The sequence below is a fragment of the Patagioenas fasciata genome, chromosome 1 (genome assembly GCF_037038585.1).
Source record: "Patagioenas fasciata isolate bPatFas1 chromosome 1, bPatFas1.hap1, whole genome shotgun sequence".
NCBI classification, from domain to species: domain Eukaryota; kingdom Metazoa; phylum Chordata; class Aves; order Columbiformes; family Columbidae; genus Patagioenas; species Patagioenas fasciata.
The window spans coordinates 134022345-134044982 of NC_092520.1; the positions used below are offsets into that span (position 1 = coordinate 134022345).

General features: G+C 40.2%; 1 protein-coding gene across 6 annotated transcripts in view; it reads left to right on the forward strand.

Annotated features, from left to right (window-relative positions):
- The first annotated feature begins 442 nt into the window (after positions 1–442).
- CALD1 (caldesmon 1) overlaps positions 443–22638 on the forward strand; it is a 214410-nt gene continuing 192214 nt past the window's right edge. For 3 of the 6 annotated variants that reach the window (XR_011741535.1, XM_065847721.2, XM_065847747.2), the window contains exon 1: positions 443–672. The gene's annotated coding sequence lies outside the window, so the exon portion shown is untranslated. Of the gene's footprint in view, positions 673–6016; positions 6119–22638 lie in introns of all 6 variants that reach the window. The other 3 variants (XM_065847765.2, XM_065847775.2, XM_065847738.2) reach the window with 2 other exon arrangements.

Sequence of the window (22638 nt, forward strand, 5' to 3'; positions counted from 1 at the left end):
AATCAAGCTTGCACAGCAGAGTGTTTGTGTTCCCTTTTACATGTGGTCCTCGTTAAAAAAAATACAGTGAAGTTTAGCTATGGTGAAATCATTTATTTGATTTTTTTTTTTCTTAGCTGGTGTAAAAAGTAAATATGTTTACTGTGTCGCTTTCCGTTCAGTGTATTTCCTTTTTTAAGCTCCATTTGTGTTCAATAGGACAGCCTCTTTCTCCAAGATTAACATTTCTTATGATTGTTCCTGACAGAGGATTTACTTTCAGAGGCCCTGCTAAGGATAACCAAAAAAGGGCATGTAGCAAGACAGTTTTGGCAGCTTGCACAAATTTTCGGAGCTTTTTAGGTCTTGGTTTTCTGATGAGTGGCTTCCTGAGCATGCCTAGGGAATGACAGGCATCTCTGCAGGCAGGCTGAACCCACCTTGGCTTGTGCGTAGTCATTGGCTGTCTATTAGAATAAATTGAGGACAATGCATACTGCTGCCTGCCAATTGTAAACATAAGGGATATGTATTCACTTAGCATTGACTTTTGGGAGGGGCCAAGGAAAAGCTGTAGTTTTATTGAATAGGGCTGTGTGTGAGGCTGCTGGTGTGCCTTTCTTGCTGCGCTCCTGCCCAAGCAGCCAGTTACTCATTTCCTTCCTACTAGTTGAAAACTTTTCAGCTGCAGAGGTAAGAGTTTAAGATATGTATTTGTTTGGGAGTGAGCTGGTCTGACTGCGTTTGCATTATGACTAGAGGTTAAGCAGCACGCGAAATCTAACAAGCCATGGAAATAGTGTGAAAGTGTCGGATGCTGTTTTTCCTCCCCTCCTGTCTCTATGACACACCCAATCCCCCCCCGTCTCCTTTCCAGATGCTTGCAGTGAACTAAGGGAGATTTCTCTGCTGGGTGGGTGGAGGGGATGCATGCTCACCCATCCCAGTGGACCCTAATGTGGAGGCGCAGGGACAAGGCTCTGGTTGAAGGGTAGGATCTGTGCCGGTCCCACTCTGTGTGAGATCCCGCAGCACGCTTGTTCATGGAGCAATAACCCATCTGTCCTTTTGTTTTGTTTTGTTTTTCTTTTTTTCTTTTTTTTTTTTTTAAGGAAAAAAAAAGAACAAAAAGGAAAAGGAATTACAATGAAAATGGTTTTAGTGTGGTAATGGCTAGCGAATTGCTTTTAATTTTGCAACTTAATACTTGGACTTTCAGGGCAGCCTGACAGTAAAGGCAGTCTCCCAGCATAACTGATACAGATACAGTAAAGCTCTGGTTAATGTCACTGATCTGATGCTTGCTGAAGCAGATGTCTGTCATGGAAGCCTTTCATAGAAGTATTGTTGATGATAGAAGGCATCCGTTTTTGTCTTCAGCCTTCAACATGGGCAGCAGCATATTGCCAGAATGTTTTTTTGTTTGTTTTTTTTTTTTTTTTGTGAAGTTGTCTTTCCTGTTAAAAGCAGGAGAAAAATGCACTTGGGTGGGACTGCAGCTCTTAAAAAGTCTGGGTCTGTGTTTGTGTCAGTCAGGGCGCTGCTGGGCAGACCCAGCAAGCAGATTCCCCTTCCCAGCTCCTTTGACATGCTCGGACAGTTTGAAAGCATTGTGCAAGGCTGGCTGCTGATAGTATGATCTCCTGCATAGCAGGGAATTTCTCAGAGAAAGAGCTGAGAAAAAGAAGGGAAGGATGAAGTTAGCTGCAGATGGATACTTGGGAGCAGCAGTCACAGATCTAACTAGTAACCTCTGGCCAGACTTTCAGCAATAGAATTCATTTTTCTTAGGCATCATACATTGTTCAGAAGAATGGTCAAGATAATTGTTTTAAAAATACTTTTTTGTGAAGTATTTGTTTTCAGAGGAGTATTTATTTTCAGAAAATGCATTTTTAATGCAATTCCACCTAGGTGAGGAGGCTTCCCTTGCTAAAAGGCATACAGGAGAATAATTTGTGAAAATAACACATTCCCTCCTTGGCAGCAGCTCAAAGAAAATAAGGAGACAGAGTGTTCCTTTTGTGAGAACTATCCATTTATTATAATTTGTCTATTTTAGGTACCATACTGTGAATTATTGTGCCTGTATGGTTTGCTGTCAAAGAGCCTTGGGACCCTGCATCCATTCTTTCTCTGTGTCATTAAATGTAGCAGTAGGTTCTCTGTGAGCACATGCATCTGCAAAAAAGTTTTATACATTTTTCTCCTGTGATGGAGAGAGAGAATGGAGTCCTAAAACTGCATACGCCAAAACCAATGAAATGGACTGCTTTAACATAAATTACAAATGGAGTGATGTTTCAAGGAAGTAAGTGGTCCATTTGCTTAATTAATTTGCCTTTAAGGTAAAGTGTGTTTTAACTATTCTCAACACATTTGGGAGGCTTTCTGACAGGCAGGTGTCTTAGTCAATAAAACCTATACACATGAATGTAATACCTAAATCATGATGGCAGAGGAGAAACGCCACATAAGATGCCTGTGAACAACAGGCTAAATTGAAATAACTTCTGTTTCCTGAAAACTCCTCTTTGTTGCAGCATGCAATGACAAGAAGATCAATTCCACAGCCTTCATTGACAGGACTAGTCTTGGTGAAATTAATACCATCATTAGCAGATGCAGAATCTGACATAAGGGGAGTCCTGTGTATTCTGAATATGCTTTGACAGTGAGTGAGGTAAGCATGAGTTAGGAGAATAAGGGATTTTCCACAATTGCTACTTCCTATGCTCACAGCATTGTTCTGACACAGAGCAGCCTGAGAAAGGGATAACTTCCCTTGTGCTTTTGTTTCTGGCCCAACACAGATACACAATGCAATAATGACACTGAAAGCTAGGTGATTTGAAAGGAAAAGGGGGCTGTATGTTGCTCTGGCTGATGTTGGAGGGAAAATAGGAGTGCATTAAGATGAGAAAATTTATTGTTCCTCAAAGTCACATGGGGTCACACATGGCATGGAGGTGTGCTGGTCAGCATCTGTCTGGATGCACACAAGTTTAGGGCACCATGCTACTGATTCCAGGTGGTGAGGCTAGAAAGACAGAGCAATCCTTTTTTTGCTGGGTGCCAGCTCAGAGGTAGTTTCTGTCATACAAAGAGAAAGATGCCAGGGAGAGTCTATCAAGAAGTACTCCTTGTTTCACCCTTCTCTGCCTGCAGCTGGAGTGCCCCTGCCTATGGGGGTGATCTTTTCACTGCAGAAAAGTGTGAGCCTATGGGTCTTCCTTCCTGCAGGACAAATAGCACTTCAATGTCCTCGGGCTGTTTAAGATACTCTCAGTTGCCTGCATGAATCTCACACACACACAGAATCACAGAATGGTAGGGATTGGAAGGGACCTGGAAAGAGACCTATTCTGTTGGATACAAAGTTAAAATTTGTATAAAAGTTCAGTGGAGTTGTTAACCCCTATCTGCCAAGGGTACAGCTTGGTGCATCTGGTTGCTTCGTGTGAACAAAGAGGGACAGGGAACCCTACGTGTATAAGAAAGAGAGGTCCAAGAGAGCAGCATCAGCTGTCCATCTGCAGTGCTTGTCTGGACTCTTCTGGGTATCAGAGAAAGCACCAAAAAAGGTAACAGGGCAGAATGGGAAGTGCAATCTTGTGAACCTTTCATTGCCTTTCAGAGGAGCTTTATACAGAGTTTGCAGGATTGGGCTCCAGGTGTACAAAGCCTGAGGCAGACAGTCCTGTGACTGCAAAGAGTGGGAGTCTATCTTCAAAGCAAGTTTTCATTCTTCAAAAATTGTCTCTTCTTAGTAACTACCCCCTGGCAGCTTATAGCAAGAAAGCTGCTTCCCTGCTAGAATGCTCACCCTCAGAAATGTGCATGTGCAGAGGCCAGCTTGCTGGTTTTATTCATAGCTCCTGGGTGGTTTAAAGCCCCATGACCTGGTAAGAATGGGTTTTGGGGACATCTATACTGGTATCAAGACATCTACCTACATGGTGACACTTTACTCTTTTGGCACTGGTGTTTGCTGGGAAGCTGTAGCTGTTGCATGTCTCCAAATGGTTTGTCAAGGATTTGACTAGAACTGAAATTTGACTCAGAGACATCTGAAGATCAGACTAGATCTGACCTTTCTGGATGAAACACTGAGGTCACAAGACAGTTTAACTATGTAACAATTTCTTTTTGCCTTTCCTGATGCTTTTGTATGGTTCAGCTAACCCAGCAGGAAAGGATGTTCAGTGCACCGTAATTTGGTATCCCTCCCACCTCCAGGGGAACTTACTCCTATTTTTCTTGAAATTTATTTAAGCAAAAAGTTTAGGGTACATAACACTGTTGCGTAACTGCTAGCCCTGGTTAGCGGTATGCTTTACATCCTGCATAACAAAGTGTTTATTTTCATGTGTTTTATTTCTTTGGAACTGTGCTTAGTGCTGACAAATGGTACGGGGCTGGCAGCCTGCCTGCCAAGCAGATACCAGCACTAGCAAGAGGGTGCCTACTGCATCCTCTCCCCAAGCATCACTAGCTGGCCCTGTGGGGAAGGCAGCCTTTCCTGTGGTCCTAAGTACCTGGTGAGTCATTTGTTGACTGTGTGTCTGTTTCTGTATCTTCAAGTGAAAGATAACCTGTACCTTTTCATGTTTAGTCCATGGGACTGCTGAGGCTTAATTCATTAGTGTTTATAAAGAATTTGTAATACCAAAATGGCAAGTTTAAGCACTGGCTAAACTCTTGGTTTTGACTGATTTCCAAGCACCATTCTTTCTTTGTTCACACAGACATGTATTCCATGAGAAAGTAAGTTTTTCTAGACTGTGAGTATAAAACCACTGAAGCCCAGTGACAGAGGCGGAAGATGGGCCAAGCTCAGCAGTGACACTGAGGTGACATATCTGGAGGGAATTTCTTGGGTGCTTGCAGATTTAACAGCTCTTTCTTGCACCCGAGACAGAGCCTTCCTGTGAAGCTGTTGTACCAAAGATGTGGGATGACAGCTTTTACTTACAGATTTGCCATAGTGTCATCAGCTTGGAAGACAAACTACTAAGCAAGCTGCTAAACCTTATTTACTTGTCCAGTTTCATGTTGATGAGAGCATTTTAAATTGTAATGCCTGGGGCCAGCCCAGGCTGCAGTGGGGGAAATATTACGGAAAGATTTCAGGCAATGGAAACAACATTACATGTTTCCACACCCTCTTGTGTACAGAATACAAATAAAGAGCATTTCCCACGAGACTTACTGTGGAGGGTGTGAAGCAAAATGGAACCCACCCGTTTGCACATTTTCTGGTTTATGTCCTTAAATGGCAAAAAAAATCTTTGGAATTTAGCTCATAGAAGGCTTATAAATAGATCTGTGGAGATAAAGTTTTGCTGTAAATGCTCTGGTTTTGGATCTATTCAGAAGAGTAACTCTGTAGGCCAGCAAATATGAAAAGGGGGGGGTTACTGGGGGTATTGCTAAATGCACAAAGACTATTTCATTGCACATAGGCATGCACATACGTATGTGTGTGTGTGTCCATGCTCCTCTTCACCTGCACTGACCCTCCCATTCTCCCTGCAACTATGTGGAGATCTGAGAGGCCTGGAAATCACTGTGTGCACTTTTAAAATTTAAGTAACTTAGGATGAGGGAGAACTAGTGTTCAAGATTAATCAAATTGTTAAGGGAGCCTGAACCTATGACAGCTCTGTAAACAAAGGTCCTGTGATTTGCTGGCAGCTTGTTTTATGTCCTTCTCTGAAGCAGCTGGCTCTGTCTAGGAAGAAGCTGTGCAGGGCTGGATGAACCCTTGCTGAGCGATCACAGGAGCAGTGGTTCCTGTGCTCCTTCAGAAGTCAAGGTTCAGTCCTGCAGACTTGTGCCAGTTAGATTCCAGTCATCATCAAAGGGAGCTCTGCCCAAGTGAAGGAGTCTCCCTCTGATCAGGCCCTTGTTTGTTTCTCATTTGCAAGGCTTTGATGTTCCCTGTTCTCTTTCTGACTGCCACAGGGCATGTTACTACCCTTCCCCCCCCCGCCTCCCCCCCCCCCCCCCCCAGCTTCATTCTTTTCTTTGACAGTGTGCTCCCTAATGGTGAAATGGTCCTCCTCCCTGCCCCTACTGTTTTTTGGAACCACAGTGTTCACACTGGTAAAGTCTCTCTCTCATCCCAGGAGCAAAGGTAGGACTTTTTTTTAAATTCCTCATCGTTATACTGCTTATTTGATAGTTCAGATAGATAATCACCTTCTAATACCTGCAATTGTTCCAAGGACAATTTTCTGCTCAGCCTTCTGGGATCGGCTGCAGATGGAGCAAAGGCTGAGGACTTTCTGTCTGCATCTTCCTAATGACCTAGTGATAATCTACTTTCTCTGGAAGCCATTGAGCCAGGGGAAAATTCGGCTTTTTTCAGACCTAGTTAAAGCTTGTAGGTTTGGAAACGAAAGTCCTAGAACTTGGCTGCTATGTGTAGAAATGGGAGTGGGCTGGATTAGCTCTGAGATTTGGAAAAGAGTTTGGTCAGCTCTCATTTACCTGCATCGGTTAACGTAGTGGTGCTGCTGGAGGCCTCTAGTCAGCATCCTTCATGGGAGGCTTTGGACTGCTGCACCCCTGAGTCTTCAGATAGGAGAGAATTTGTTTCATTTTATGGCTTTGGAAACAGCTTACTCCCATATGCAGAGCCACACCCCTGCTATGAAAATGAGGGGTTTCATTCAGATGTCTGATAAGCCACAGCTGTTCCTTTGCCACTTCAAACTAAACCTGGATTATAAAGACTGAAGTGCAGCATTTTAATTGCTGTAAATATGAATAAGAGTGTTTAGGCAATCCAGATGATACTGAGCCAAGCATTTCTGTGTCTAATGTATATTACACAGAAAAAAAGTTGGCCAGCTGAGAATTTTGCTACCACTATCCCCAGTAACTTAAAACATAATTTGTTTTCTGCTGCATTGGTGAAAATGAGGGACAACTTTTAACCTGGGCATCAGCTGGCCTGAATCTGATCTTGTTTTCAGCAGCTGTACAGTGATGTAAACTTAAACTATATTGTTAGTTTAAAAAAAAAATATTTGGTCTGATCTCAGTTGTCTTAGTGCATATCTGTTTGATTTTCTTGAGTTGCTCAGAATTCACAGTGAGCTGCTTGCTGTCAGAAGTCGTCCCTTTTTCTTTGGCTTTCTGCACATCTCCTAAAGAATGACGGCAGCAGGAAATTGGATCAAAATCCCAGTAATGAACATTCACTGGGTAATGATATTTCATACAAGAGAGGGCAGTGCAAACCCAGAAAGCCACTGCTCATTTTCTCCTTGGTGATTAAAAGGCCCTGCCATATATGGGAAAGGTCTGAGCTTCATTCACTCCAACCACAATAGTAAATGGCTTATTCACTGGACACAGTGTGCATTCAAAGAGCAATGCCTTATGACAATAAAAAGGAAAAGTAACAACTTTGGCTTGCAGTTTGTTTGCAGTTTTCTACACTGTGTGTTATTAAAAGCTCTGTAACTATCTTTTTTTTTATTCCTTTATTTAGATCCATGTGAACTGCAGTAAGTTTCGTTTGCAACTTAACCCTCCCCCATAAAACCAGACACGCCAGCCTATTTCCTCTCCTCCTCCCTACACAACCCAAACAAGAAAAAGACGTTTCCTCTACCAGTATATATAAATGTACCTCCTCTGTCTTCAGTGCATCTATTGTGGATTTATATGCCTAAAGGCCGGGACTAGCAGCAAAATCTTATTCTCAACAGGTATAAAGCACTATCTTTAACAAAAGCAATGATTTAATGCCAGTATTTCAGACACAGTGGTAGGACCACATGAGTAAAACAAATAGGAAATGCATGTGTGCATGTATGGATAGGGACGAATTTTGGAGGAGGAGCGGAGCAATGTGCTTTGGAGTTGCAGAAGGGGTCCCCAGTGCTCCATGCACCTTTCAGGGTTTTTCTTTCCACCGCATCAGTTTCTTCAGTGAATTCCTACACAGACAACATTAGTCATAGGAGCACAGTTGTGTTTACATTCTTGCTTTTCAGTGTATTTTCTTTAGGGATTAGTACTCTCTCTGCCATTAAAATGATGTCGATAGTCAGTCTAGTTCCATTTTATTTCATAAGGAAACAGACAGTTAAGTGACTGCAGCAATGGATCTACATAGGATTCTCTCTCTGGAGGCTTTCTGGAGTTTTTATTGTTTGATTTTTTTTTTTTTTTACATTGACTACCTTAGAAATATGATGTTTGTGTCATATTGGTAGGTTTGGAGATTATGTCTGGGGTCCTATCCCTATATAATTTTGATGAAAACCCCCATTTTTGGGGCCAGAAGGGATGATTGATCAGTCTGATCTGCCAAACTACATGCTTCATTGCACACCATCCAGTCACTCATGCTTGGAGGCCACTTGTGCTGATATGGTTAAAATTGACGTTGTAGCCAGCCACAGGACAGACTGGCTGGATTTGAAGCAAGTATTCTGCTTCTCCAAAATGTTGTTGTGCCTCCCAGGAAGGACCACAGCTCTGTGACAGAGGCGTGGTTCCGCTTCTACTCTCACATACATCTAGGTATCTCTGCAGTTTTCAACAAGTGTAACTGGTAATATGAATTTTTGCCCATGTCAAGGAAGTAGAGGTTCTTGCAGGTGACCTGCCATGGGGTGATAAGAGATTCACCTGGCAGTTTAGGCTAGCTGTTAACTGGCGGCATTCAAGTGGCTTGGCTTCTCAATACCAGAAAGTTGCTTTTTGACACATAGTGCTGCTTCTGTTTCTAGTGTTAAGGAAAACTGACCTTTCTGTTGGATAGTCCTTTATGTCTGATACCTCTCTTCAGTAAGAAGAGGCATGTTTGGGGGTTTTTAATTATTATTTTTGCTAAAGGTGAAACTGCCTCACTTAACTGCATCTGAAAGGTCAGAACCTTTTAAGTCAAAGAGAGGCAAGATGTAAGTTAGGCCTATTTTGAGATACTGCTGTTTTTCATCTCTGGACAGTAGTACTTCTGAGGAGATGTCATTTGACAGTTATCATGAAGTGATGCTAAGACATGCCCAAAAGCAACACTGTCATGTTGTGACAGCTGGATAATGCAATAGTAACGTGAATATTTCCATTTTCTAGCTCTCAGAAGGATCAGGGATAGTCAATTGGGAGACCAAAACAACTGGATATCTAAACTTCTTCATATTTCTTCATTCAGGATTTAAATTGTGAGAAACCTTGTACTATATCAGCTGCTTAAATAACATCTGTATCCTCTGGAAAAAGTCCTTGAATAATAAGCACATTGAATGCAATAAGTATTATTGAATGGTTGAAAAATAATTTCATTTCTTCTGTTTCTACCATCTTCAGTCTTCCTGAGCCCAAATGGAAGACATGAGACTGCTTTGTTTTTCTTTTTCCTCTTAAAAGAGGAAAGTGTAAATGATGCATGCTTTGGAGTAGTTTTTCCACCGCTTTTCGCTCCTTTAAGTGATTTGTGGCCAGTCTTGGTGTTTGTGCAATTTTATTCTGGCTACCTGTAAAGAAGCTTTGCAGAAGTTCATGTTGTTTAACTCCCCTTCTCTGTACTGGCCACAGCTGGAAGTTCCCCTTCCCTTTGTTTGTTGGGGTTCTTCAGTAAAGGCTGTCAAAATTCATCATTTTACAAGATAAGTTTTGTGATTTGTGTTAAAGTTTTTTAGAACAACACCCTTCCTTGTGCCGCTTGTGTCAGTAAAGATGTTTATTGCTTCACCTGTGAGACGAAAAAATTGGTTGTCATTCTTGGGCCATCTGCTCTAACAACCTAATTGTTTTTCCAAAACAGGCAGCATTTTTTTTCCTGTTCACTACCTTCTATAATAGATGTGAGCTCCTTTCTTGGAGTTAATATATAGCAAAAGTAATATTAACGAGAGTGGAGGGAGTAGTGGTCTATTTGCCTTCTGTATCATAGCATCTGATAAAGATCAGGTCATCTCTGGAATTCGCTATATGTGTAGGAAATATGTTTAGTTATAAATGAACAGATTGAAGTAGTGACAAACTATGAATCTGACTGATGTGACAAAATACAGTTATACTGTTCTGAAAGCCTGGACTCTGGTGTGATGAACTGGAAAAAATGTCATAATCCAAGTATGTTATTTCTGTCTGCCCTGTCACTCTTCAGGGCAATGGAAAGGCACTGATGGAAAGGCTGTTGGCATCAGCAGGCATGGAACTGGTTTCATCGATCTTTGTTCAGTGCTTCCAGGTCACTGAGGCTGAATATAAACATTTACATTCAAGGCTTTTCCCTGATTTAGAATTAAATACCAGAAGCTATAAGCCTAAAAAAACCTGAACCAACAAAACACAACAAAACAAAACAAAAAACAACAAAAAGCCCCTCCCAAAACTAAAAATGAAAAACTAGAAAAGACATATTAGGTCATCTTGTCTCTTTCCTCTAGGCAGTGCGTGATGATTCCCTAAAGTGTATTCACACATGTTTTGTCCATAAACACCTCTGTTTATTAGCAAAATAAAATAAGCTGAAGTTTTTCAGTGAGGATTGGGATAATTTGCTGCACTTTCTAGTTTTTAGCAAGGGGAAATAGCTATCATTCTAAAATGTGTTTCTTGGCCCATGGATATTGCTCATGTGAATTCAAGTAAAAAAACTCTAATGAATGGAAACTTGTAGAAAAGTTAGTGGCAGCTGGTTTTATTATGCACCCATGGCTTGGACATGATCTCATGTCAGTTTAATACCGGTGTTACCTCACTGATTTTGATGGATCTGCTTTCCATTTGCAGAGGAGTAAATGGAGCCAAAGTCAGACAGAGACCTAGGGACACTCTCTGGGTGAGGATTTTAATTTAGGGAATGTGCTTTACATACACATAAAATATATGGGCATATCTGTATGTTGCAGTAAATGTGTCAGGCCATCTAGGAGAAGGGGCCAAATTCTGCGTTGAATAGCACCAGTGTAAATCCAAAATGAACTGTAGGGGTAACATGCCAGGGAGAGCCAAAAAAGTATATCGTTTTTCTAAGTGCTGGGGTGAGTTTTTTTCATATTGGACTTTCGATGTTTCCTTGATGAGATGGTTTGGAAATATGACAGAAGAAGAGTGGTCTGCAGGGAGCTTCAGGGTATTTTTAGTTCTGAATTTCAACCATATCAAATTAAAAGAGAGGTGGTGTTGACTATTGTGAAGCCAGCTCAGACAAAAGCATCACATGTGCAGTTATTCTCCCTTGAAACTATCGAAGCAAGCAATGAAATCAGAACCATGTATTTCTGGAATCAAACCTCTCCTCAGAATTTTGCAGTATTACATCCTCCTTCAAGCTTAGTCTTCAGCTTCACTGAATCTTGCAAAATTGTAGGAAGGCTGCTGTACTCTTGTGAAAATGTAGCTTTGGTCTCAATAAGGGAGAAGAGCTTTAAAAGTTCTTAAAGTTTAGCAGAGATGTTACTTTACAAGTAGGATTTTTGAGTACTACAGCAACAGCCTGCAACTGTGAGGTAGATAGGCTTTGCCATTGCTCTGTGTATGAGGAAACACAGTTAAGACGTGGCAGGTATTAATAGTGAAGAAAGGCCAGGGAGACAGGTTTTGTCATCTTGGTTTCTTGCTTCTTGCATTTTGGTGGTCCCGCTCACTGCTTTCCTGTACGGCAGCTTCTGAGGTACAGGCATGTCTGGAATCAAGGTCTGCAGCCTGCGCAGTGTGAGCTTTGAAATGTTGTGATCTACTGTTAGATTTTAACACAACTCCCTTGATTTTAGCAGGACTTCCCACCAATGTAAAGGCTGGTTTAGGATGCTTTTTGCTTTGCTCAGTCTTTGAAGTGGTGATATTTACAGATGCATGGCATAAAGGTTCAATGTAATGTAGTTTGCAGTGGGATGCTGTGCACTCCCAGGGATGGAGGGAAAACATTTTAAGACTGCATAGTTATGTAGTGTTAACCTTCATTTTTACTTGAGGTCTTGAAGGAAAGCAGAATGATGGTAATTAAGCTTGATCTGTAGGCCAAAATTGAGGGAGAGAAGGCAGTGAGTTAAGGGGAATGTTTTAAATGGCCCTATCTTGTTGAAAGGGAGGTCTTATGGAGAAGGGTTACAAGTCTCTTCTCAGTCTGTTATAGGGTTCTTACTGTTCACTGTCATCCGAGCCAAAGCTAATTATATTGTCCACAGAGAAAGTGCAGCAGAAGAAGGTGTCCCTGTGGTTCATACAGCTGCTAATTGTTCCCAGCGGTGATGCAGAAATGTGTTCTTACAGAACTGGTTTGAGATCACCAACTTGCTTCACATACGATAATATTCTGCCATCAGACAGAAATTACTTCTGCTACCTGTAATGCTTTGCCAGATTCACAGTGGTTAGCATGAATTAGAGGCCCTTTTTCTCAGATGATTTGTGATGAGATTTTTAATTCTCTCTGGATCTTCCTCCTAAGCAAATTAAGTGCTGCTGAGAGAGAGAAACTCCAGTGGGAAAGCTCTTGTTTGAATGCAGCACTGAAAAGTTTTCTCCTGTTTGCTTCCAGCATGTTTCTGTCCTAAAAAAACCTCAATCATATTCCTACTTTAATGCTTTTTTTAGCTAAACATAGCTTACCAAATTCAACCTGACCTATATATGCTAAATAATATTGTGCACATTGTAGGTCCATTAACAGATAAAAATGGCCAAGGTCATGTGGAGAGTCAGTGAAAGAGGCAGGGGCAGAAACAAGGATGTCTGTCTCCTACAGCAAGATGCACAGGTCTAAACTACGCTGTCATTCCAGGGCATAATATTCATAGGCCTATTATTTACTTTTTTTCGCATAGCTCCTGGAACTACCATATTGACTGCAAAGGAAGAGATAAGTAAGCAGGGCAAATTTTGCATTTGAAGAACTATTAAAATGTGAATGCAGTTCAAATACACTTAGAGGTGTGAGAGGAGAAAAAAAAAAAAGCCCAAGATATTAAATACAGTGTTATCAGCTGAGCATTCTTCTATATGATGTGGACCTAAATAGATGTTGTCTAGTGACCTGAATGTTATAGGATGTGACGCCTTTTAATATATGCTGAATTTCTCCATTGCTATTTAGTTAAGTATAAGGTAATTATGGAGTGTTATGGTATGTTCAAAGAAGCCTGGCCACCCTAAGTCAGTTTTACTTTTGATCAGTAAAAGTACACGGTAAGAGATGCTCAGCCAGTTTTCTCTTGCTGGATACTTGCTGGTGCTGGGAATACTAAGATGGTCTACTCCATGGATTTACATTAGTATCACACTTATTGCATTGGACTGCTTTTAAGAAATTAAATTATTTATAATTTCCTGAAGGTATTCTCAGCAAATAGGCAATAGACTCTGTAGGCAGTGCATCTGTCATGCTAGTTTTAGAAAACAGAGGTGGCACAAAGTTATTTGGTGCTACTATCTCTCTGAAGTATCAGAAAGAAAAGCTTTATGTACCACATGTGACTTTGCATTTATACAGGTGCAACTGGCTTCAACTGAAGGGCCATTTTGATGGGACATGGAATGTCTCATTTATATCATTGCTATAAATTACATTTTGACATTTACATGACTTGTAGAAAACAGACACACTCCACTTGTGTTGGCGTTCTTGTTGTGTGCATAAAAGAAGACCTGTCCTCCTTACACATATGCATTTGCTGTAAGAACATAATGCCCCTATTCAGTATTTATAAAGAAGGTGCTACACAGCTTGGCTGTTTGATGAAGAGAGGCAGTTGCAGAATTCCACGCAGCTGAAATCATTGATTTTTGCAAATGGAATCGTTTATACATTTTTTCTTCATTAAAAAGAAATGCAATTAGTGTTTCACAATGTTTATATGGATAGCATCAGCTGAATCTTGTTCCAGTCTGTTGCATGCTGTTGTAACGTGACCTACAATGTACCTTATGCAAAAAATTGGACTTGGGATGCCCACTGTTAAGTGCAAATTCCCAATGCAAGTATGAAGGTTTGTCAAGCTCAATTAAGCTCCTTAGGTGATATCAGAAACGGTTTTGCTGGTTTGTTTATTTTTTGCGAGGGATAGGGATGGAGGAGACTGAATAGAAGATGGTACACTGCAAATCTGAAGGACTAGATCTTGAATTAGGCTGTTGTATTAAGTCTACAGACCTAAGTCAAGTCACTGCCCAATTTTCACTTTTCAATTTAGTGATCCTTAGAAACTCTTCTGGCTGTGTTCTCAGCAGATTTCTTCTTAACAAGGCAAGGGCATCAATTCAAAACTTTCCAGTGTGCCAGCAGTACCAAGAATGCTATTCCACATGGTTTCCTCTTTTACCCTTCTGCTTTGTTTTGTATGTGTTTTGCTTCACCTTAGCTTTCTTGATCAGATATTACTTCTGGTTTAATAGTATCACAGCTTTATAAAACCTCAGGACAATTTACTTAAGTAGCTTGGAAGTAGTTGTACTGTAGCATTTTACTGATTATTGCATTTGAAACCTGTGCAATCTCAGGCCAGATTTACCTCTCTTGAAGCTTATTTCATTTCTAACCGCTTGTCATACTACAGAATGCATTTCTGGAAGTGATGCAAAAAGACCAATTGTTTCCATTGTCCCTTGAGATTAAAAGAAGCTATTGTGATAACTAGAGTACTAGAGAAAGAGTTTACTAGATAAAAATGCATGTTCTGAAAATCCCCAGCACATTACTCAGCGATGATCCATACAGCCAGTGAAATACATTATTGGAGGTGATGCACATCAGAAGTGGTAGATACTCTCCTATTTATGCTCTGAGGCATGGTATTTCCAACAGCTTTTGGAAGCAGTCATTCCTATTTTGGGGTATCCCATACACATGCATAATCTGAATTGCTCCAATGCAGTGCTTTTAGAACTTCTAGTTGCCATAGCTTGGACTGGGAATTACTCTCCTAAAAGAGCAATTCTTCGGTTGTTGGGGGGGTTTTCATCAATGCCTATTCAATTCTGTTTCATAATTTCTTCTCGTATTAATAGCTGTTACAGACCCTGCAAAGAAACATATACCTTGTTTTGGCTTTTTCTCATCTGAATGTGGTCAGTGATTTTACAGTGTCTGATTTACAGTTGTGCTTGTCACTGATGACTGAGGGACACAGGACCTGAAATTTCATTTTGAATGCTGCTTTGCCATTAAGCAAAGAGTTCAGTCACTGCTGTATTGCCATAAGTACCAGATTTTGTAGGAACCTCAGGTGTTGACTCAGAATGTCATGGCTTGTACATAAAATCATGTGGATTGAAAAAAGCTTCATTTAAGGGAGCCCAGGGATTTAGACATTTAGGTAATTGCTGTCTATCGTAGCCTTGTTAATGTGAAGAGGAAAGACAGAAGGGAATATGAAGTCCTTTGAGCTAGCAGATAAAAAATACAGATCCTGTAGTACGTACAATCTTTTATTTTTAAAAATGTATGTGTGGTTAACAGCTTTAAGCACTGGATGCTGTCTTTGATTATATCAGTGCTGAACTTTATCTTCAAAATTGAAACCTCTGATTTTCTAGTACATCAGTAAGTGAAACCTAAGTACCTGTAATCTGTGAAAATAAATGTAATTACTTTAGCAAATGTATTACAGCTGGCCAGGTTTAATGTTAAGATACCTGTTTCTCATAGCTGACTAGTGTCAGAAGACAGAGGTGACGGCTTGATCTGTGCTATGTCGACAGAGTGGAGGAGAAAAATTATTGCCTTACATTCTTCTGTGTGCACATTAAAATGAATTAAACTGAGTTGCAATTCTGACCTTCGACACTTCTTCCCACTATTTTCCTCTGTTTAAAGCGTCTTGGTGAGAGTAGTTTTTTTAAATATCAAAAGTTCTGGTAAAACTGTAGCTAAGTGGACTGCTTCAAAATTGAACACTTGATAAAATCTTCAAGAACACCGAAGACATCTGAAAGCTGTCACTGATCTATTTCAAGGAGGTAGTGTGCTGGAGCTAGGACTCTGTTGTGGTCCATTTCTGTTACTGGTTTGGTTGTGCTTTAGCAGACTTTTTGACCTTGTCTTTTTTATTTGTCTCTAAAACCAGTATTTCACATTTCTGTAGTAGCACAGGGATAAAGGGCTGACTGCAGCAAAGCACTTTGGTGTCCATCAGTGATTGCTATGGTGGTCATGATAAGCTCATGAAAGACTGTGGAAGATCTCTCTCTGGTCAGACCACTGGCATGAAGTGCTGCTTGTATGGGTATAGCTCTCTTCATTATTCTCCAGATTCTCCTCAACAAACTTTGGTGTTATTTCTTATTGTGGGTAGGACTTTATTCATCTGTTACAAAAGTGTGCTTCTTTCCTGATCCTTTGGAAATGTCAACAGCTAGAAATCCTGTTTCTCACAGGAATGTTGTGATTTGACACTTTGTTAGTGTCTACAAAGTGTTTAGAGGTCCTTTCATTAAAGGTGCCCTGGAAGTGATAGGTGCATTGTGATATTGTTAACTAAAGTGACGCACAGAAGAACTAGTGGCTAGATAAGGCTATCATCAACTGCTAAGCCTTCTGTTCCTGCTCTTTGATCTTGCAGGTTTCTAATTCCTCCTGCAGGTTTTAAATTCCCCTTTGCAAAGAATGTGTGTTGCTGAAGTGAAGTGGTCCAACTGATTTTGGATCACCAATCCAAACCATTATTAGGTTTACAATTTCAGTCTTAACCTAGAGCACTGGGTTTTTTTGAATTGCACTCTGGGAGGCTTAACAACATTTAGAAATTACTGCTTTGAGTACAGGACATGACTACTAATAAAAGAACTAGTAGCTAGTCCATCAGTCAAAGTACTCCCCCACACCTCAGAAAAACAATGTCAGATTTGAAACAGTCAGGCATCTTGGTGTTGCGGCCAGCCCAGCTGAGGTGTGATGGCCACAGAAAGAGAAGGCTCAGGGAGGCTTCAGCTGTAATCACAGCATTTGTACTCCTGTGGACAGATATGTAAGCATCCCTCAGCATTGCCTCAGGAGGAGGACGCATCATTCCTCGTGTGTGCTCCGTATTGAGACGTGGGTGCAAGAGTAGCAACCAGTTCATCTCCTACCCCTGTGGTTCTGCTCCCTGAGGAGGCTTTTTGTGGCAGTGGCATAAGGAATGACACTCTGTAGGGGTGTCCAAGCTTGTCCTGAAGCCACATGGGCTCCTCTGTCTCTGTTTCAGTGGTGCATAAGTTGCTACCTCTCTGTCTTTGTTCCAGTGTTGTCTCTGGGACCAGATGAACTTGGCTTCTGGTGCATTTGAAATGAGGCATATGGCTTGTCCCTCTTTGGGCTACTTGGTTGGGAGTTAGCAGAAGGAAAGTACACATGGGACCTTTGAGAGGTGGCCTCATTCTTGTACTCACATATCTTGGTCTTTCCAAGATTTGTTTTCCTCCTATGAGATGTTACTGGGAGTGTTTTGTGCAGCTAGTAGCAACTCTGTATTTTGATCTTAACCCCCTTGCCTCTGATACAGCCTCTGGAAAGAAAAGCTGTAGTGAAGGGCTAAGCTTTGTGGTTGTGTTTCTTAGGTTTGCTTTGGATTGTCTATTTTTTTAATAGAAAAATTGTAGTTTTTGAATGACCTGCAGACATTATGTGGGCAAAATTCCTACTTTGAATGGTTTCCAAGATGCTCTGCATTGTATATGGCTCCTAATGCCAAGCTGATATTTCTTTTGTTTGCTTGCAAAAGAAAATGAATACATCATGATGGGCAATGCATGGCACATAAGTGAAGCTACACAAACAACTGAGGATTTTTGTGTTCTTGTATCTGTCCATGAATAATATTTAGAAAACAAGTCCTTCGAAAACCTTAAGGAATTTTGGCTGCCTTTCAGAAATGGTAGAGTTAAGTCAATAAAATGCTCAGTAGAGATTGTATGTCCCCAAACATATTTTATCTTGACAGGTTATATACTACTGAGAACTGGAGCCATGACTTGAAGCCAAGTTAGGAAAAGAACACTTCTGTTACAGCACTGAATTTGAAGGGAATCTGAGGAGGGGAAGGGAGGGAATAATGTATGCTCTGAGAACATGAAATGCAGAAAGCTTCTCTAAGTTGAGTTCCTGTGTTGTATAAATCATTGTAACTCCACTGGCATCAGTAGGTCTTTACTCTTGGGCATCTGGTTTGTTTTTTATTTTACACAAACCGAATTGGTCTGATGCATGAAAGAATGGGGTTTGATACTGGTTATACTGATGGGTAGTAGCTTGGAGTCTAAGTATTAAAGTTTTTCTAATTGGTATCATTTGCCTTAAAAAAAAAAAAATTAAAAAATGGGCAAACAAGGTAATGTCTAGACTCCAAGACCTCTGCCTGAACCAAATGCATACACTTTTTTTTTTTTTTTTTCTCTGCACTGATGTGGCTTTATTGCAGTTTGCTCACCAAATAGCTTGCTTTTATGGAAGAATATGACTGGAAAAATAAGCATTCTGGGTAGGAGGCAGGGAGTTATTAGAGTTATGTGGCATTAGAACAGATATTTTATTACCCCTTCGGTGCTTCCATCTGAAAGGAACATGAAGAATTAATTCAAATACGAGGGAGGGCAGAATCTACCTTTTGGTAATGCCTGTTGAATTAAACTCAGTATGTCAAGTCACACTACTGAATGATTATAACTCTTTCGGTGTATAGAGACAGAGCAAATTTGTAATTTGAAGGCCAGCTCTTCTTTCCCAGCGAGAGATGTAATGTAAAGGGTGTAGTCTGACACTAGGTGTTGTGTTCATTGATAGGAAGGTGTTCACTCATCTCTTTTTTCAGGATGTGGAATTCCCTTTACAGGTACTACAGGGAAATTATATGCAGGCAGGACAGAATGTGTTTGGGCTACAACAGCTTACTGTCAAGGGCAGGGAAGAGTAACTCTGAAGTGAATTTGGTCCTTTTACCCACCTAGCAGAAAATTAAATGTTTTTGTGTTAAAATATTGAAAGAATTAGAGGGGATTTAAATTCACATCCTAGTCATCCTATATGAACATTAGTAAGACTTCTTAAGAAGGGAGTTTAAAAATTCTGACTTTAAGAGACGTTATTCTCATGGAACTGTTTGGTGCTTTGGGAAATTTTTAGCGTTTTAGATCTTTTAAGAAGACACAGTGGACCACTAGTGGCCGGTGACTTAGCCTTTTGCCTGTCCTCTCAGAAGCCTGACTTCTAAAAGGCCTTGAGCACATTTACTACAAGTAGAAGCTGTGCTGTGAATGTTTATCAAACTGAATATCTTAAAAATAAGTATGACCATAACTCACACAGCAGCATGTACTGGCTCAAAATCTTCTAGGGTTACATGGAAAAGTTTTTATTCAAAAATTAATTAAATGGTCTTTATACATGTAGATTGAATTTGTTTTCCTTCATAGAAATACCTTGAGAAGATGTGGGTTTGTGCTGCTACTATTAAACCAGATAATTTTTACTGTTATACTTCTTTGATCATAAAAATAAGTTGAAGGCATGTTTATTTTTTCCTCCTTAGATGTTATCTCCTTGAGGTACTGAACAGTGGTTTGAAGCTGATAAGGGATGCAGTTGAAAATGTGGCTGTTCGCTGTAGCATGGAGGCAGCTGTTAAGAATTAAAAACCTTTGAGGCCAGCACTTCAGCTGGTATAAGATGCCAACAGATTTTGGTGGCTTTGCAATTTAAGTTCAGTGTTTGGTAAAAATCCCTGTGTTTTCAGTTCTCTCATGTTTTCGTTTAAAGTTGTCTGATCATCTACATTTTTGAAGGAACTTGGTCGCTTAGGAAATCCACTGGGAAAAAGGCCATAGGTTAGAAGTGCCTTCTCTTGCATAGCTGCAAGTTTCCCATCAAGTGACCTGAAGAATTGTTAAAGTGCATGTCTTTTCAGCTTTCCCTAAAAGTCTTCCTTTATTCACTTAGGTTCAGTCAAATATATGACGGGGTGTGTGTTGGGGGGAAGTTTGCACATAAAATGAGACTGACCACTGTTAAATTACTTTTCCCCTATGCAAGAAGAGAAAGCAACACGTATGACTTGGAAATGTATCTGAATTAAGTATCACACATACCCATTTGTTTTGGTGGGATGGGAAGGCATCCAAAGCTAGTGCTATCATTACTTACAGGGAGATTGTAACAGGATGCAAAGCTGTTAGCTTCCACCATCCTTCCTAAACTCAGCTGGTGCTGTGTGGCATGTTGCACACTCTCTGTGTCATGAGGTAAGTACCAGACTTGCTGCTAGTTACATGATTGTAGAAACTTCAGCTAAAGCAGGATCAATCCCTTAAGTTCCAGTAGTGCCAGTTATAAAGCACAGCATGTTCAGTAAAGTGGAAGTTATTTTTTTGCTTTATGGAGAAGTTCTAAGTTTGAAATAAAAGAGCTCTCAATACCCAAAGACCTTATTGAATCTTTTTTTTTTTTCCCCCCACCTTCTTCTGATGACTCTGGATCTTGAAAAATATGTCATAATTAATGCATCAAATATTTAATAACTAACATATATTAAAACATACCAGGAGCTTGCAACTACATACTCCTTTTGTATTGTGTTCCTGACCCCTACTTGTGTGGCTCATTTTTAGAGAGGTATCTTCTGAATGAGAATACATGATCTGGGGGACTGAATGGCACGGTATGATGCAGAATCGAAAGGTCAGATCCAGCTGATGTCAGAGAAATTACCAAAAGTTGTTACCATCTGACAGCTCCACAGTGCTTTGAGGCATGCAAAGCAATATATTCCAGCAATGTTCAGGAAATGCTTTTCAATTAAGTTCTTGGGACACATTCTTCCACTACACCCATTTATAGTCATTCAAATCACTAGTAAATTGTAGCTCAGAATTTAGTTTTGTTCAGGGAAGCGTAATGAAATCTGCATTGTTTAGCCTCTGGCATAACTTTTTCTAAATAGATGACTTCACCTTCAGGTCCATCTATCCAGCACCTTTCATCAGCACTGAATTCACTCAGTTTTCATGCTGCAGTAACCTCTGAAGCATGCATGTTCAATGAGGTTATTTTCGACATTGTTCTGAAAGAGTGAAACCTGTAGTGCTATGAAACAGTAATATAAAGTCAGGCAGGTCCCCCAGAGAGAAAATAGTTAATTATAATACATGTACTTAAACAGACATGGCTATGGTTGCATGGGACATGACTGGCTGCTTTTCTTTTGAAGCAACTTCCTGTTTTTTCTTTTCACAATGTCATTTGGAGTAATTCCTCTAAAAGCAGAACTGTCCATTGTTGGACTAAATTTTGCACTCAACTAAAGCGTCAAAATAACATGTGAGGCTTTAATTCCTTCACATTTTTTCTTCTCCCTAGTTCTTGAGAAATTGCATGATGGTGACTGGCAAGGTAAAAAAAATCTAAAGTAAAAAGTCTGCAGTGAATTATTGATATATGATTGCCACAGATTTTTAAAAATTAAAACTGCCACTATGAACCAGCTGAATGTAGTGCTATTATTCCTGAAAGTATGACTAAAATAATGAACTAGTTAAATTGAAGTGGCATTTTGGGTGTGGAGTCAGAAGTTACACCTCAGCAAAAGCAGACATTATTTTTTTGCTTTCACTGGTAGAAATCCAGGTGCATGTTTTGAAACTCAGGTTACTTTGGACCTGTACTTAAATAAGCAATGGCAGAATATTGGTCCAGATGGTGATGATTAAATCGCCCGTCTCTTCATTTCTCTTATATTCGTCCAGTTTATCCTGCCTTTGAAATCTTGGCCACCCAAGAAAGTTTCTGAATGCTGTGATCTGACATATTCTCTTAAAACAATACCTGCAAAGTTATTTTAGATTGCTGATTCCTTGCCACTCTTCCTAGGGTTTTTAGGTTTTCATTTTTTCTGCAACGTTTCTTGATGTTGGCAAGCCCAAGGCAGTAATAAGAAGAAGCAGCTAGTCTTTTGTTCAGTACTTGGTTGTCCTGTATTCTTAGATTTCCCACATGGCAGAACATGCTAGAGTTAAGGTGCTCTGATGCTCAGCATAATCATTCATATCCTATTTATTAAAAAATATAATTTAATGGAAGCTTGTAAGAAATGCTGGATGTGCTATGGTGAAATGAAATTCATTTCTGTCTAGAAGAAGATAGTCTAAACAGAAGCTTTTATTAGACTGCCCTCCTGCATGGAAAGAACCCAACTACAAGGAAGAATGAAGGGATGTGTTCAGACTTCATACTACTGCAATGATTGACCTTTTCTATGCAGCCTGTCAGTAGGGCTGCTCTTCTATAACAAAAGTAGTTGTTTTCCTGGTCAAGTAGAAAACTCAGGATCGTGTCTAAGGAAATCGTGTTCCATCAGTGTAAAGCATCAGCAGATGTCAGGAGGTAGATTAGAAAAAATAAATTTGGAAGCCTTTCCAGCTATTTAGCCATTGACTGTTATTGTAAAAAGGCTAGAGATACTCAAAATACACATTCTGTTGGGTTCTCTTTCCAAATCCGAAAAAAAAAACAGTCTGTCTAAAGCCTCTTTAATGTAAAATGATTCCCAAGGGAATAGAGAGCTTCTGGTTCTTTTTCATTAACTAACAAGTTAGCATTGAAATGGGAAGTACCTATAAATATCTACTCAGCAAATATGCTGCACATTTATATAGTGAAGAGTGTAGAGGTTAAGAGTATCCAGTTGGCACTGGGAATGCTCCAAGTTCTCCAGGCTTACA